The 14,768-nt window shown below is 40.5% G+C and overlaps 1 long non-coding RNA gene across 1 annotated transcript in view; it reads left to right on the plus strand.

The window, feature by feature from the left end:
• The window catches only part of LOC125484400, a 17,964-nt gene that overhangs the window by 1,359 nt on the left and 1,837 nt on the right, over positions 1-14,768 (plus strand). Inside the window, exon 2 of the long non-coding RNA XR_007263235.1 lies at positions 9,881-9,964. This is a non-coding gene — a long non-coding RNA (uncharacterized LOC125484400). The remainder of the gene's footprint in view (positions 1-9,880; positions 9,965-14,768) is intronic.

The raw sequence follows: 14,768 nt of genomic DNA on the forward strand, positions 1-14,768 counted from the left end.
GATGCTGCTTGGCCTGCTGTGTTCATCCAGCCCTGCACCTTGTTGTCAAAGGTTGGGGTTTGCTGAGTTAAGGCTGCACTGTTGCCATTGTGTGGTTATTGCTGTCTAGACCATTACACTCCTTGCTCAACTGATTGTCAGCAGAGGAGGTATAGCCCTCTCAGAGTCCCCTGGGAGAATGCCAGAATATAGCTGGCTATCTCCCAAAAAATAGGCCCTATCTATGTGGGCTAAATGCCCATGAAGGTAGAAATGGCTTTTAATTAGACAGTTAAGCAGCTCAAATAGGCTGCCAGTGGGCAGCCAATCTGACTCTTTTTCTGCTGCTGATGGAATTGCATAGTGGAAGGACAATTTCACAATTTCCAGATGCCTTGTAGCACTATTTTGACAAACTTCCTGCCTCCCAACCTGTTATCATGGGCAAATAAAATTCTGGCCGAACATTAAAACTCCAGGGAATTTTGCCAATCACTTTTCATAACTCTAGCAGAAGAGTCATATTGTCATCCTGCAGGTTCTAATGTGGTCTCCAATATGAATTATGGCAGGAAACTACATGTAGCATTTCTGCGCTCAAATATTTGACTCACCTGATGGTTCATTAGGTTAATGCTTCATCTGATAAACTTCGATTGTTGCTGATTGTGTTGAGTAGTTGGTCTCAGTCAAAGTAGCAATAGCATTATCCTCAGTCTAGAGATATTCAGCAAATATTCCCAGTTACGTCTACTATCTATTGGAGCACAGGTTTAAAGTAAGAACACACTCTAAAAAAGCTATCATGCTTATCTTTCTTATTGCCTGCTTTTAAAATTTACCTCTGCACAGGATGCGGGTATTGTTGGCTTGGCCATCTTTTGTTGCTCATTTCTAATTGCCCTTTAGTAGGTAGTGGTGATCTGCCGCCTTCAACTGCTGCAGTCCTTGGAGTGTATGGATACCCATGATGCTGTTGAGAAATTCCAGGATGTTGTTCCAGCAACATTGAAGGAATGCTAATATTTTTTTCCAAGTCAGAATGGTTATGTCTTGAAGGAAACTGGCGGATAGTGGTGTTCCCAAGCATTGCTGCTCTTGTCCTTCTACTTAATTGAGGCCACAGAGTTGGAATGTGGTATCAAGGGGGCCTTGGTTGATTACTGCAATACATCTTGTAGGTTGTACATATAACTGCCAATGTGCATCAATAGTGGAGGAAGCATTGGGAATGCATATCTATATTTGTGAAAACTGGAAGATATTGAAGTATTTGGACACTTTTTGCATTAAAAATAGTGTTAAGCAAGACCTTGAAGGGTACTGATGTGATTCCTTGCTGAAATGAACAGTATAATGTGGGCTGTGATTCCCTGCTGAATACTGAAAGTCAGATGCATTTGGAAATAGGCAAGCTCAACTTTCACTGAGAAAGAGATTAATTTATTGTCCTTAATTTCTGGAAAACCTGGTTTTGGAAGTGTGTAGGGCCCTGAGCTGATGGTTGTCTGACAACCCTTTGTAAATTTGGTTTCTGTTCACAAACTATGTGGCCATAAGGAAGAAAATCTCAAAAGCTGCAGTAAAGCTCCAGGTGTCTCTTCACATCTTGATTGTAGTACTTGAGAACCGGATCAAGTTTCCACATCTCAGTATTTTGCTGCGTGATAACATTGTCAACAACTCATTCCATCACTTTGTTGATGATAAAGAGTAAAGTGATTAGACAATAATTGGCTTGGTTGGATTTGTCCTGCTTTTTGTGGACAGGACATAGCTGGGAAATTTTCCACATGGTCACATAGATGCCACTATCGTAGTTGTATTGGAACAGCTTGACTTAGAACATGACTAATTCTGGAGCACAAGTCTTCAGTATTATTGTTGGAATGTTGTCAGGGCTCATAACCTTTTCAGTATCCAGTGCCTACAGCTGTTGCTTCATGTTACGTGGAGTGAATCAAATTGGCTGAAGACTGGTAACTGTTTTGCATGAAATTCAGGAGGAGGCCAATATGGATGATCCACTGAGAAGGTGGACGCAATTCTTCATCCTAGTCTTTTGCTGGGAATCCCCATTATTGGAAATAGAGATATCTGTGGAGCCTTTTCCTCTGGTTAATTATGATATATTGTCACAGTTGAACGTGGCAAGGCTGTAAAGTGTAGATGCAATCCTTTGGTTTTGAATTTACTTAGTCCTATCTCTATTGTTTGGCATGCATGAAGTCTTCTGTTGTAGCTTTACTGGGTTGGCCCCTCAATTTTACAGACTGCCTGTGCTTATTCTTCATGCTGCCTTCTACAATAGCTTTGGGATTGTCACTCCTACTGAAACTGTCATGGACAGACACAGCTGCAACTGGTGTATTTGTGAGAAGAAGGCCATGTAAGATTTCCCTTCTTGTTGATTCCCTCATCATTTGCTGCAGTGTCCTTAAGGAATCAGCTGGTTTGCTCAGTAGTGGTGCTTCTGAGTCACTCTTGGTAATAGATATTGAAGACCCCACATGGGATAGGGGGATGGTTGGTAGGGGCAAGTGGTAATCAGCAGGAGGTTTCAATATCCATGTTTGACCTGGTGCTTAGGAATGCATGGGTATGGTGTCAATGGTGAAAAATCCCAGGGCAACTCCTCCCAACTATATACCACGGCGCCACCACCCTGGTGGATTTGTCTAGCCAATGGAAAGGATACAACCAGGGATGGTGACAGCAGTAACTGAGACATTATGAGGTATGATTCAGTGAGACAAAAACAGAGAGTGCTGGAGAAACACGACAGGTTTGGCAGCATCTGTAGAGAGAAAAACAGAGTTAATCTTTCATGTTGAGTGATTGTTCCTCAGAACTGAGACTAGCAGGGTCAGGATGATATTTATGTTGCTGCTGATGGGGGGAGGGGCATGAAGAGAGCAGATGGAAGCAAAGCCCAGAGAAAGAGAGAGAGAGAAAGGATATGCAAACAAGGTTGCTGATGATAAGCCGAGACAGAGATAAATGCTAGGTAGGGTGCTAACAAGAACAGTTAGCAAGAATCCTACATCGCAAAAAAATGCAGGACCTAGGGATGCAGGGAAAGTAACCAACATGGAGGAGGGTGATCACATTCTGAATTTGTTAAATTCAATATTGTGCCCCAAAGGCAGTATTTGGCAAATTGGATCCACATTTTGCTGAGTGGCAGGAAGCAGAGGATGATGGTTTTCCAACTGGAAGTCTGTATCCAGTGGGGTGCCACAGGGGTGAGTGTTGGGGCTCTTACTGTTTGTAGTTTATATAAATGATTTAGACTTGATTGTAGGAGGCTTGATGAATAATTTTGCAACCAAAAGAAAATTTAATGGGGTGGTAAATAGTGACGAGGACAAGAGGATACAGATGGGCTGATCAGTGGCAAATCAAATTCAGTCCAGATATGAGATGATATTCTTGGGCAGGACAAACAAGAATACATGATGAACTGTTGGACCCTGGGAAGCACCAAGGATCAGAAGGACTTTGGTTTGCATGTACACCGCTCCCTCATTATATCAGGACAGGTGGATAAAGTGGTTAAGAAGGCATATGGTAAACTTGCCTTTGTTGGTTGAGACATAGAATGTAAAAGCAGGGATGTTTTGTTGGAACTGTATAAAATGTTGGTTAGGTCACAGCTAAAGTATTGTGTGCAGCTCTGGAATCCATATTATAGGAGAGATGCGATAGCATTGGAGAGGATGCAGAGGTGATTTACCAGGATGTTGCCTGGGCTGGAGAGTTTCAGTTATGAAGAGAAATTGGACAGACTGCAGTTGCTTCACTTAGCAAGGGGATTGAGAGGGAACGTGCATGAAATGTATAAAATTATGAGGGGCTTAGATGAGGTAGACAGAAAGAGGTTTTACTCTTTGACGGAGAGATTAATGACCATGGCACATACATTTAAGATGAGGGGCAGAAGATTAGAGGAGATGAGAGGAAAACCTTTTTTAACCAGAGAGTAAGGGAATCTGGAACTCACTGCCTATAAGGATGGTAGAGGCAGAAACCCTCATAACATTTAAGAAGTATTTTGTTTTGCACTTGCAATGTCAAGGTTATGGACTATATGCTGGAAAATGGGACTAGAATAGTTAGGTGGTTGTTTTTACAGGCAGGGGCATATTGGGCCAAAAGGCCTTTTTTCTGTGCTGTAGGTCTCTATGACTGGATGAGCTATTGTCCCTCCAGACTGTGCTCAGTCTCACTGCAGCATGCCTGAGACAGAAATGTTGGCATGGCAACATGGTGGTGTGTTGAAAGAGTCAGGCAACTAGATGCTCAGGGTGATTTTGACAAACCGAGCATAGGTGTTTGGCAAAGCAATCACCTAGTCTCCCTATGTACAGGAGGTCACATTTGAGCAGCAAATTCAGTGGACTAGATTGAATGAGTGCATATAAATCACTATGTTACCTAGGAGGTGTGTCTGGGGCCTTGGATGTTGAGGAGGGAGGAAATAAACAGGCAAAAGTGGCACCTTCTGTGATTGCATGGAAAGATGGCATAGAATTGTTGTGAGAGAATTTGTGTTGAGGGTAGAGGAGGAGTGGACTTGATTTGATTTGATTTGCTTTATTCTAGTCACATATGCCTAAGTGCAGTGAAAAACTTTGTTTTGCGAGCAGTACGATGTTGTGAAGTTGGGTAAAGCACTTGTAGATTGGAAGGCAGGACATTAGAATTTGGTGTTTGTAAAATATTGGTGTTTGTAAAATGCTAGGGCAAAAGCAGTGTGTGGTCCCTTTGTAAAATGATGTGCTTTTTCTATGCTTAGAGATTAAAAAAAAAGTCTGTGAGCAGCTTGTGGGTTTGCAGCTGCACACAGAGCAGTCAAATTGAAACATTTGTATCAAAAGGCTGTACAGCTAGCAGGCCAACCAGCAGTTTTGTTTTGTGACCAAGACAACGAGTTTTGAATTTTGCCAACTAATTTGAGTCAGGTTCTTAGAGACCAAAAACCAATTAAATTTGCATCTCATGGTTTTAACAACATAGGACCAATCCTATTGTAAGAAATTGATATGTCATCATGGGTATAAAAGAAGGGGTAGTTGGGCATCTGGAGAGAGCTAACTGCCATCTGGGGAGAGTTAACTGCCATCGGCTAGAGTAAACAGGATTTGAACAGATCTGAGCGGATTTGAACGAATCTGAATGGATCTGAACTGATTGGAATGGATCTGAACAGATTTGGACAGATTTGAACAGGTTTGAGGTACAAAAGGTCCAAGCAGATTTAAACAGACTTAGGGATTAGTGTCCTACATCTTCAAATAAAACTTAAGTGAGAAGTGGAAAATGTGTTTAATTTCAGTTGCTTGTTGTTGGTTAAGTCAAAAGTGGGGAAATAGCTCTTAACATTACGAAAGAGTTTTTGGGAGTCGAAGATGCTTGCCAAATTTGCCAAGAAAGTTCAGAAAGACAGACAAAGGAGTCAGTTTTAGTATTAGTAGACAGGCTAGAACTGGGTTTAACTACAGATAAGAGGAAAGCTGAAATTGTAACGGAGTAAGTCAAGCATTTTGGTACACCAGAGAAACCGTCAAGTGTAGTGGAGTTAGAAAAAATTAAATTGTAAATAAGACAACTGGCGTTAGAAAGTGAACTTAAAAGGTGGGAGTTAGAGGACAATTAGAAAGAAAGGGAAAGAAGAGCCAGGACAGAAGAGAAAGAAAGAAAAAGAAGAACTATGTTAGAAGATAAAGAAAGGGCAAGGAGGTTCTTAGCTGAGTAAAAAGAAAAAGAGAAAGAGATGGAACTTCAGAATTTGACAGTTAGACAGGAAAGTCAATTTAAAAGGATGTAGATAAAGGTAGAAAGTAGGCTTGGTGAGGAGGAGAGTGATGATGAGCAACCTCATCATAGCCAAATGCTTGGTAGGGATATATACAAATATGCCAAAACCTTACCAAAATTTGATGAAAAAGTTGTAGAAGCCTTTTTCATTTCCTTTAAGAAATTGGCTAAACAGATGAACTAGCCAGAGTTTATGTGGGTAATGTTAATTCAGAACAAGTTGGTAGGCAGAGCTAGTGAGGTGTTTGCAGCCCTGTCAGAGGTGTGTCGGGAAACTATGAAGAAGTAAAACAGGCTATTTTGAGTGCCTACAAATTGGTACCAGAAGCATATAGACAATGATTCTGAAATATAAGAAAGGAACCAGGTCAGACGTATATCGAGTTTGAAAGAATTAAACAGAGCAATTTCGATAGATGGAAGAGAGCATTAAAGATAGAAAAGGCCTATGAGGATGTTTGGAGATGTTAGTCTGCTGGATGAGTTTAAAATCTCACTTCCAGAAGTGATAAGAACTCATGTTGAGGAACAGAAAGTTAAAACAGTGTGAAGAGCTGCAGAGATGGTGGATAAATATGCATTAGTACATAAATTGAAATCTAGCTTCTGACAATAATTTCATTCCCTGAGGGATAGAATTTGGGAAAGAGAGAGATCCTTCGATGAAAAACAAAAAGTAGATCACATTGGAACAGTTTAACACATGTGAAAAAAGAAGCCAAGAGGTGCAAAAGAGGTGAAAGACCTCTGGTGTTTTCACTGCAATAATGTGGGACGTACAAAGTGACAGTGCTGGTGGTCTAAGAAAGGCACTGAGAGAAAAGATGTGGTAAAAGAGGCTAAACCAGTGAGATTAGTTGAAGTAGTGAAGGAAATCCCAAGAGAAGTCGAGGAGCTGCAGGAGATTGCATAGCCTACTCACGGGCTGGAATGTAAGATAGTGACTGACCTTTTCAAAGACTTCACCTGTGTGGGTAAGGTTTACTCAGGTAGAACAGGGGGAGTAGATAAAAAAGTTACCATATTTGGAGATACGGAAGCTGGTCAGTCTCTAATAGTAAGAGGTGAATGTATTTGCACTCCTTCTGAAATATTGCCCGAGAGAGTAATAATCTGTGTAATAAATGGAGAGGGAAATAGTGTTCCCCTGTGTAAGGAAAGGCTAGAAAGTCCAATCAATACTGGGGAAAGTGATAGTGGAAGTGATTCAAAAATTGGCTATTCCAGGAATACGTTTTGTTCTTGGCAATGATATAGCTGGATCACAGGTGAGAGAGATGCCCCTTCCAGTGGAGAAGCTGAAAGAAAACCAGGCAACTGAGGAGTTGAAAGGAAAATACCCTGGAATGTTTTCAGACTGTGTGGTGACAAGATCCCACAGCCATAAGTTAAAGCAAGAAGGGAAAACCAAAGGGAAAGACGAAGGAGCTAAGGTCCACTCTGTTTGATGAAATGGTAAAAGAAGAACCTAAGCAGGTAGAGGAACAGGCAGAGATATTTAGTTCTGAAAGACTAATGGAGTTAAAACAAAAAGATGAGACAATAAAAGATTTATTTCATAAAGCCTACTCAGAAAAGGAATCAGAATGTATTCCAGAGTGTTATTATCTTAAGGATAAAATCTTAAGGTGGAAATGGAGACCTTGGCAGGTTAGTGCAGGTGAGGAATGGGCAGAAGTTCACCAGATAGTGTTGCCAGTAGAATACAGACAGGAAGTATCGCGAGTAGCACGCAAATTGCCTGTAGGAGGTCATCTAGGAGGAGGAAGACTAAGATACAAAAGCATTTCTATTGGGCTGGATTACACAAAGATGTGGTTGAATTTTGCCGTACCTGTCATACATGTCAGATGGTAGGAAAGCCCCAGGCAGTAATGGAACCAGCACTTTTGATGCCTGTTCTCACATTTGAAGAACTTTTCACATGGGTTATGATTGATTGTGTAGGCCCCTCCCTAAAACCAAAAGTGGGAAACGGTATTTATTAACCATAATAGATATGCCTACCAGATTTCTGGAGGTAATTCCAATACGGAATGTCAAGGCAGAAAAGGTTGTAGAGGAGTTGCTTGCTTTCTTTACCAGTTATGGACTACCCAGGGAGATCAGTCAGACCAAGGGTCCAATTTTATAGCCAAACTATTTAAGGAGGTCATGGGTAGTTTAGGCATCAAACACTTTAAATCAAGTACGTACCATCTTGAATCCCAGGGAACGTTGGAAAGGTGGCATCAGACCCTAAAGACAATGCTGAGGGATTATTGCCAGGATTACCCAAATGATTGGGATAAAAGTATCCCATTTATTTTATTTGCTATTGGAGATGCTCCAAATGAATCGACTCAGTTTACTCCATTTGAATTGATATTCGGACTTGAAGTAAGAGGGCCTTTAAAATTAACTAAGGAAAAGTTGATAGGTCTGAAGACAGAGATCTTACAGTTAGATTATGTATCTGAGGTGATAGAAAGATTAAACAGAGTAGGTGAATTAGCTAGGTAACGTTTGAATAATGAAGCAAGAAGCAGATAAGAAATCTAAAATTCATACATTTGCCCATGGGGATAAAGTATTAGTGCTGTTACCAGTGGTAGGAGATCCCTTTAAAACAAGGTTTGGTGGTCCCTATCAGATTGAGAACAAGTTAAGTCAGGTGAATTATCTGGTAAAGGTGTCAAATAGGAAACGAATTTATTGGGTATGTCACGTGAGCATGCTGAAACATTGCTATGACAGGGAAAGGGAACTGGAGAAACTGGTATTAGTTACTACCAATCAGAATGAAGAATCAAATCCAGATGATTTGGATTTTGATGTATCTCAGAATAAATTGAATAATGAGGAAGTCTTTAAAGAATGGGATAGGGTAGTGAGCTATCTGACCTAGAAACAGAGAACTGAATTGAAAGACTCTTTACAATGCTATGAAGACATATGTAGAAATAGAATGGGGAGGACTAATACTCTAGTATATGAGGTTGACGTAGGAAATGCTTTTCCGATAAAACAACACCCTTATATGCTTAATTCTCTCAAAGCAGTGCAGGTTCAGTAGGAGGTGGAAGCAATGCCCCAAGAAGACATCATCGAGCCGAGTCAAAGTGAGTGGAGTTCGCCAATCGTGTTAGTTCCTAAACCTGATGGTACTCAACAATTCTGTGTAGATTATCGGAAGGTCAGTGCCATGACCAAATCTGACTCATAACCAATTCCAAGGGTGGAGGACTGTGTGGAAAAAGTAGGACAAGCCACTTACATCACAAAATTGGACTTACTTCACGGTTACTGGCAAGTATCTTTGACAGAAAAAGCAAAAAGAAGTTTCTGCTTTTGTCACCACAAATGGTCTACATCAATTTAAAGCAATGCCTTTTGGAATGAAAAATGCACCAGCCACTTTTCAAAGACTTATGAACAGAGTTGTGGCAGGATTAACTAATTGTGCTGTCTATATAGATGACTTGGTGATCTTTAGCCATTCATGCAAAGATCACATGGATCAGTTTGCAGAGCTTTTTGAGAGACTACAGGAGGCAAAGTTGGTCATAAACTTGGCAAAAACAGAATTCGCGAAGGCAGAAGTGATATTTTTCTTAGACTTTGTTGTGACCTAATTCAGCTAAGTGTCTCATTTAACCATTTCAGAGGGCAATTGAGAGTCAACCATAGTGTTGTAGTATATTTTCTTCCCTAAAGGCCATTCATGAATTAGATGGGCTTTTATGATGATTGACAATAGTTATTGAATTTAATTTTCACCATCTGCTATGCTGGGATTCAAACTCATCATCCTGGAAGGTTAGCCTCAGGCTCTGGATTCCAAGTTCAGTGACTTTACCAACACACCATTGCCTCCCATAAAACTTCCTGGACAAGAGGCTTACATATGTTTCAGTCCAACCAGCAGCAACCAACCACTGGACAAATGATCATTTTTGGAGCAGTTTAATCTTTTTTAAAACAAGCATAATTTGATGTATGAAGAACCTGGTTACCCTTCAGTCATGGATTCTGAGTTTTGTTGTCAGCTAGAACTAGTGTACAAAAGAATGTTGTTTTCTGAACTGCTTTCTATCATCAGGAGGTGGCCAAGAATTAGCAGCTGATACTTTCTACATGAGACAATCCTGGACCCTCAATAGGATGCAGTGTATGGTTGGCGCAGGTAAGACCCAATTTATCATCAACCAGAGATTAGATGCACTTGCAAATTCAGGTTGTTTTCCTTCTGCCAGTTAAAATTATTTCTGTTGTTAGGGTGCAATAAAACTTTAATTCTGAAGAGACTATCCCCTAAACTAACAACCTACAATGAACTTGGCAGTAAATACACTCGGATACACCCAAGCAGCACTGACATCTGCTAATGTTACTTAAATAGAGGGAGCTTTCCTTGACTCCATGCATTTTGGCAGGACTAACAAGGGAGGTGCAAAGTGGTCACATTCCAGCATTTATGCTTTATGTACGTACAATATATATTGATGACTTGGATGAAGGGATCATGTACATCGTAGCCAAATTTGCTGATAATATAAAGACCCATCTCTCTCTCTCTCTCCACCTCCCCCCACTTCTCCCTGTGTCCTTCTCTCTCTCTCTCCCCTCCATCTTTCTCTCTCTCCCTGTCTGTCTCTTTCTCTCCTTGCATCTCTCTCTTCTCCCACCCCGCCCCCCAATCTCTCTCACTTGCACCCTGGTCTTACACCCTCCCACCATCTCGCTTTTTTTCTTTATCTGTCTCTTTTTTTGTCTCTCATGCAATGTCTTAATCTAGGGACAGTTTGCTTTTGAGAAAAAAAACATTCAAAGGCTCAAAGGATACAACAGAAGGAGACAGTTTTAAAAGGGTTCACATACATGGACACTAAACAAAACAGCCCTCATGTCAATCAAGTCCGGTGCAGGTTCATAAATACTGCGTGAACAATCTTCCAAATTTTGGTCAAGCAGGTCTCAGGTCTGGGTATCCCGTGACTGTGCAAACCTCTTCAGTCCCTCCTGCAACAGTTTCATGGTCATGCCATGCTGAACCAGGATAGAGAGCACACCTGGGAAACAGGGAGATAACATTGTCAGATGGAGAGGCAGAGCAGCAGAGGGCAAGAAGAGTGGCTGGAGAGGGAAAGATAGAATGGCGTGAACAAAGAGAGAGAGGATGTGGAGAGAAACAGAGGATATGAAGAGAGAGGGGTGGGTGTGAAGAGTGAAGGGGGGCACGAGGAGAGCGTTGCAAAAGGAGGGTGAAGTGACAAAGAGAGAGAGTGAGAGAAGACATCCTAGAATATTTAAGGAAGTGGCTGCAGAAATATTAGATACATTTGTATAAATTTTCTAGGAATCTTAAGATTCTGGAGAAGTCCCAGAGGATTGGAAAACTCCCAATGTAACAACTTTATTTAATGAGGGGAAGGAGACAAAATAAAACAGGTAACTATAGGCCAGTCAGTTCAACATCTGTTATTGGTATGTAAGAGGATGAGGGGTGACCTTATAGAGGTTTATAAAATCATGAGGGACATAGATAAGGTGAATAACAGAGGTCTTTTACCTAGGGTTGGGGAGTTCAAAACTGGAGGGAATAATTTTAAGGTGAGAGGAGAAAGATTTAAAAGGGATCTGAGGGGCAGCATTTTCACACAAAGGGTGATTTGTAAGTGGAATGAGCTGCCAGGGGAAGTGGTAGATGCAGGTACAGTTACAATGTAGAACAGTACAGCACAAGAACGGGTCCTTCACTCAGGACATTGTGCCAAACATGATACCAAATTAAAATAATCTTTTTTGCCTGCCCTGGCCCTTATCCCTGTATTCCTAGCATATTCATGTGCTTATCTGAACGTCCCTTAAACACCCCCATCTTATCTGCTTCTACCACCACCCCGGCAGTGTGCTTCAGACTCCTTCCACTGTGTGTTTAAAAAAACTTGCCCCTCACATCTCCTTTGAACTTTCCCCCTCTCGCCTTAAATGCATACCCCCTAGTATTTAAAAGACATTTTGACAGGTACATGAATAGGAAAGGTTTAGAGGGATATGAGACAAATGCAAGCAGAGGGGACTCGTTTCAGTTTGGGAAAATTGGTTGGCATGGACGAGTTGGACCGAAAGGTCTGTTTCTATGCTGAATGATTCTATGACTCTGTATACCCAAAGAATGTGCAAAATGATACAGATAGGCTAAGTGAGTGTGGCGAAACATAGCTGATAAAGTATGGGAAAATGTGAAGCTATTCACTTTGGTCTGAAGAAAAGAAGAGCAGAATATTGCATAAATGGTTAGAGACTGCCTAATGCTGCAGTATAGTGAGATCTGGACGTCTGCATGCATGAATCACAAAATATTAGCATGAAGGTATAGCAAGAAATTAGGAAGGCAAACGGAATATTGACCTTTACGTGAGGGGATGGAGTATAAAAGTAGGGAAGACTTGATGAGACTGCCGCTAGAGTATTTTGTACAGTTTCAGTTTCCCTATTTAAGGAGGGATATATTTGAATTGGGAGCAGTTCGATGAATGTTCCCTGATTCCTGGATGAAGGAGTCTCCTTATGAGAAAGTCTGGGCTGGTTGGGCTCACATCCATTCGAGTTTAGAAGAATGCGAGATGACCTTATTGAAATGTATAAAGTTCTGAGTAGAAAAATTGTAATTTGACATGTGGTTGATGAGAGATCTTTTTAAAAAAAAAGCTCTCTTTCTTCCTGCTGAGAGTTGTTGGTAGACAGATGTCCTTCTGTACTATTTGTTAATATGACTCATGCAACATTTAGAGCAGTGATTTATCTAGATCAGAGGCAGAAATCTCTATAGAATTATGAATATAAATGGCTTCTGTGCAAATAATACTCAGGGGACATTCTAAAACTGGCAGAACAGTAATAATATGACTCGGGTAACTTTCAGAGCAGTGCTTTATCTAGATTAGAGGCAGAAATCCCAATAGAGTGATAAATATAATGGGCCTCTAAACAAGTAGTTCTCTGTGTGTATTCTAAAATAGTAGAACAGTAGCAATAAAAAGAATTCTACCCCTCATCAGAATGTTCTGATTTGGTATAAGGATTGCACTGGGGATTTCGTATAGTAAAATTACATTTTACATAAAGTTATGTGAATAAAAATGTGTCATATATGATCTGACCTCAGTTTTAATTGATGCCACTTAATTTTCCATTTAAAATATTTGGATAAATTGTTTCATTGATTTGTGCCTTCTGTGAAGATACAGATGATTTCAAAAAGTTTCCTAGCTCAATGTTTCGGATTGAAATTAGTTCCCGGTGGCTATTGAAGATCCTTAATTTCAAATCAAGTCATGGAGCCAAAGAGTAATAGAAGTTTTACATCATGGAACAGGTTATATAAAACATTGTGTCTACACCAGTTGTCAAGTATCCATCTATTCTATTTTAATCCTGTTTTTAGCACTTGTCCCATAGTCTTGTAAGGTATGGTTTTTCAAGTGTTCATCTAAATAGTTCTTGAATGCCTTGAGGGTTCTCGTCTTTGCCAACTTTTTCAGGCGGTGAGTTTCAGATGGCCACAGCCCTCTGCATGAAAAGGTTTTTCCTCAAATCTCCTCTAAACCTCCTGCTCCTTACCTTTAAACTGTGCCATCTGGTTATTGAACCCCCTACTAAGTGGAAATTTTCTCCCTCTCTATCTTGTCTGCACCCCTCAGAACTTTGTACACCTCAATTCGATACCCATCAGCCTTTTTCTACTCTAAGGAAAATAATGCCGACTTATACAAGTCTCTTTTCATAGCTGAATTGCTCCAGCTCAGGCAACATAGTGGTGAATCTCTTCTGCACTCTCTCTAGCACAATCACATCCTTCCTATAGTGAGCGATCATCTTTAAAATGTTGTCAGGCCTCATTCAAAGAATAGCATGAACATAGAAAACCTTATTGATTAGATCAATTTAGAAGCATGAGAGAATTTTTGATTCTTGATGTTATGAGTTATTTTGCTCAAATCTATATGGAGGATTATATTGGTGACCTGAAAACAACCAGCATATGTAATTGAGTTAACATGTAGCACATAATCTTTGGTATTATATTTCTTTTGAATTTATATGCTGGCTTTTCATTTTATGATGCATGAGACTTTCTAAGAGATCAATATATCTGCATAACAGCATGATCCAGAAGTGGTTAAACCTTTTTGTCAACTATATGCTGTGGCCATTAAATCCCTGATTTTATATTAATTGAAGAATATCCCTACAATGTGTTTGGAATATTTGTAAAGTTCAAATGATGAGAGCCAATATAAAATGTTGTCATACTCCCAGCAGATATTATTACTGGACAAGTCAAATCCCAGACTGAAACTGACTTGACAGATCATATTTTGTTCTTTTGTTTTGGTTTAACAATAAAACAGAAGTTTATTACTCACAAAAGAAATGAAGAGAAAATGGAATAACCAAACTTAACTCCTTTAGACACAGAGAAAATGAGTTCAAATTCAAAAATGTAAGCTTAAAAATAAATGGTACGGTGGCTCAGCACTGCTGCCTCACAGCGTCAGGGACTCTGGTTCAATTTCACCCTCAGGCGACCATCTCTATGGAGTTTTCACATTCTCTCTGTGTCTGCTTAAGTCCCCTCTGGGTACTCTGGTTTTCTACCACAGTGCAAAGATGTGCAGGTTAGGTGGTTTGGCCCTGCTAAATTGCCCATAGTGTCCAAGGATGTGCAGGCTCGGTGGATTAGCCTATGGGGATAGAGTGGAGGGGGGTGGAACTGAACAGGATGCTATCTGGAGAGCTGGTGTGGACTTGATGGGCGGAATGGCTTGTTTCCCCACTGTAGGGATTCTATACATAAATCAGAGATAGTGGAAACTGCCTATGCTGGAGAATCTGAGATAACAAGGTGTAGAGCTGGATGAACACAGCAGGCCAAGCAGCATCAGAGGAGCAGGAAAGCTGACGTTTCAGGTCTGGACCCTCCT

This window comes from Rhincodon typus, chromosome 11, assembly GCF_021869965.1.
Source record: "Rhincodon typus isolate 14 chromosome 11, sRhiTyp1.1, whole genome shotgun sequence".
In the NCBI taxonomy this organism is placed as follows: Eukaryota; Metazoa; Chordata; class Chondrichthyes; order Orectolobiformes; family Rhincodontidae; genus Rhincodon; species Rhincodon typus.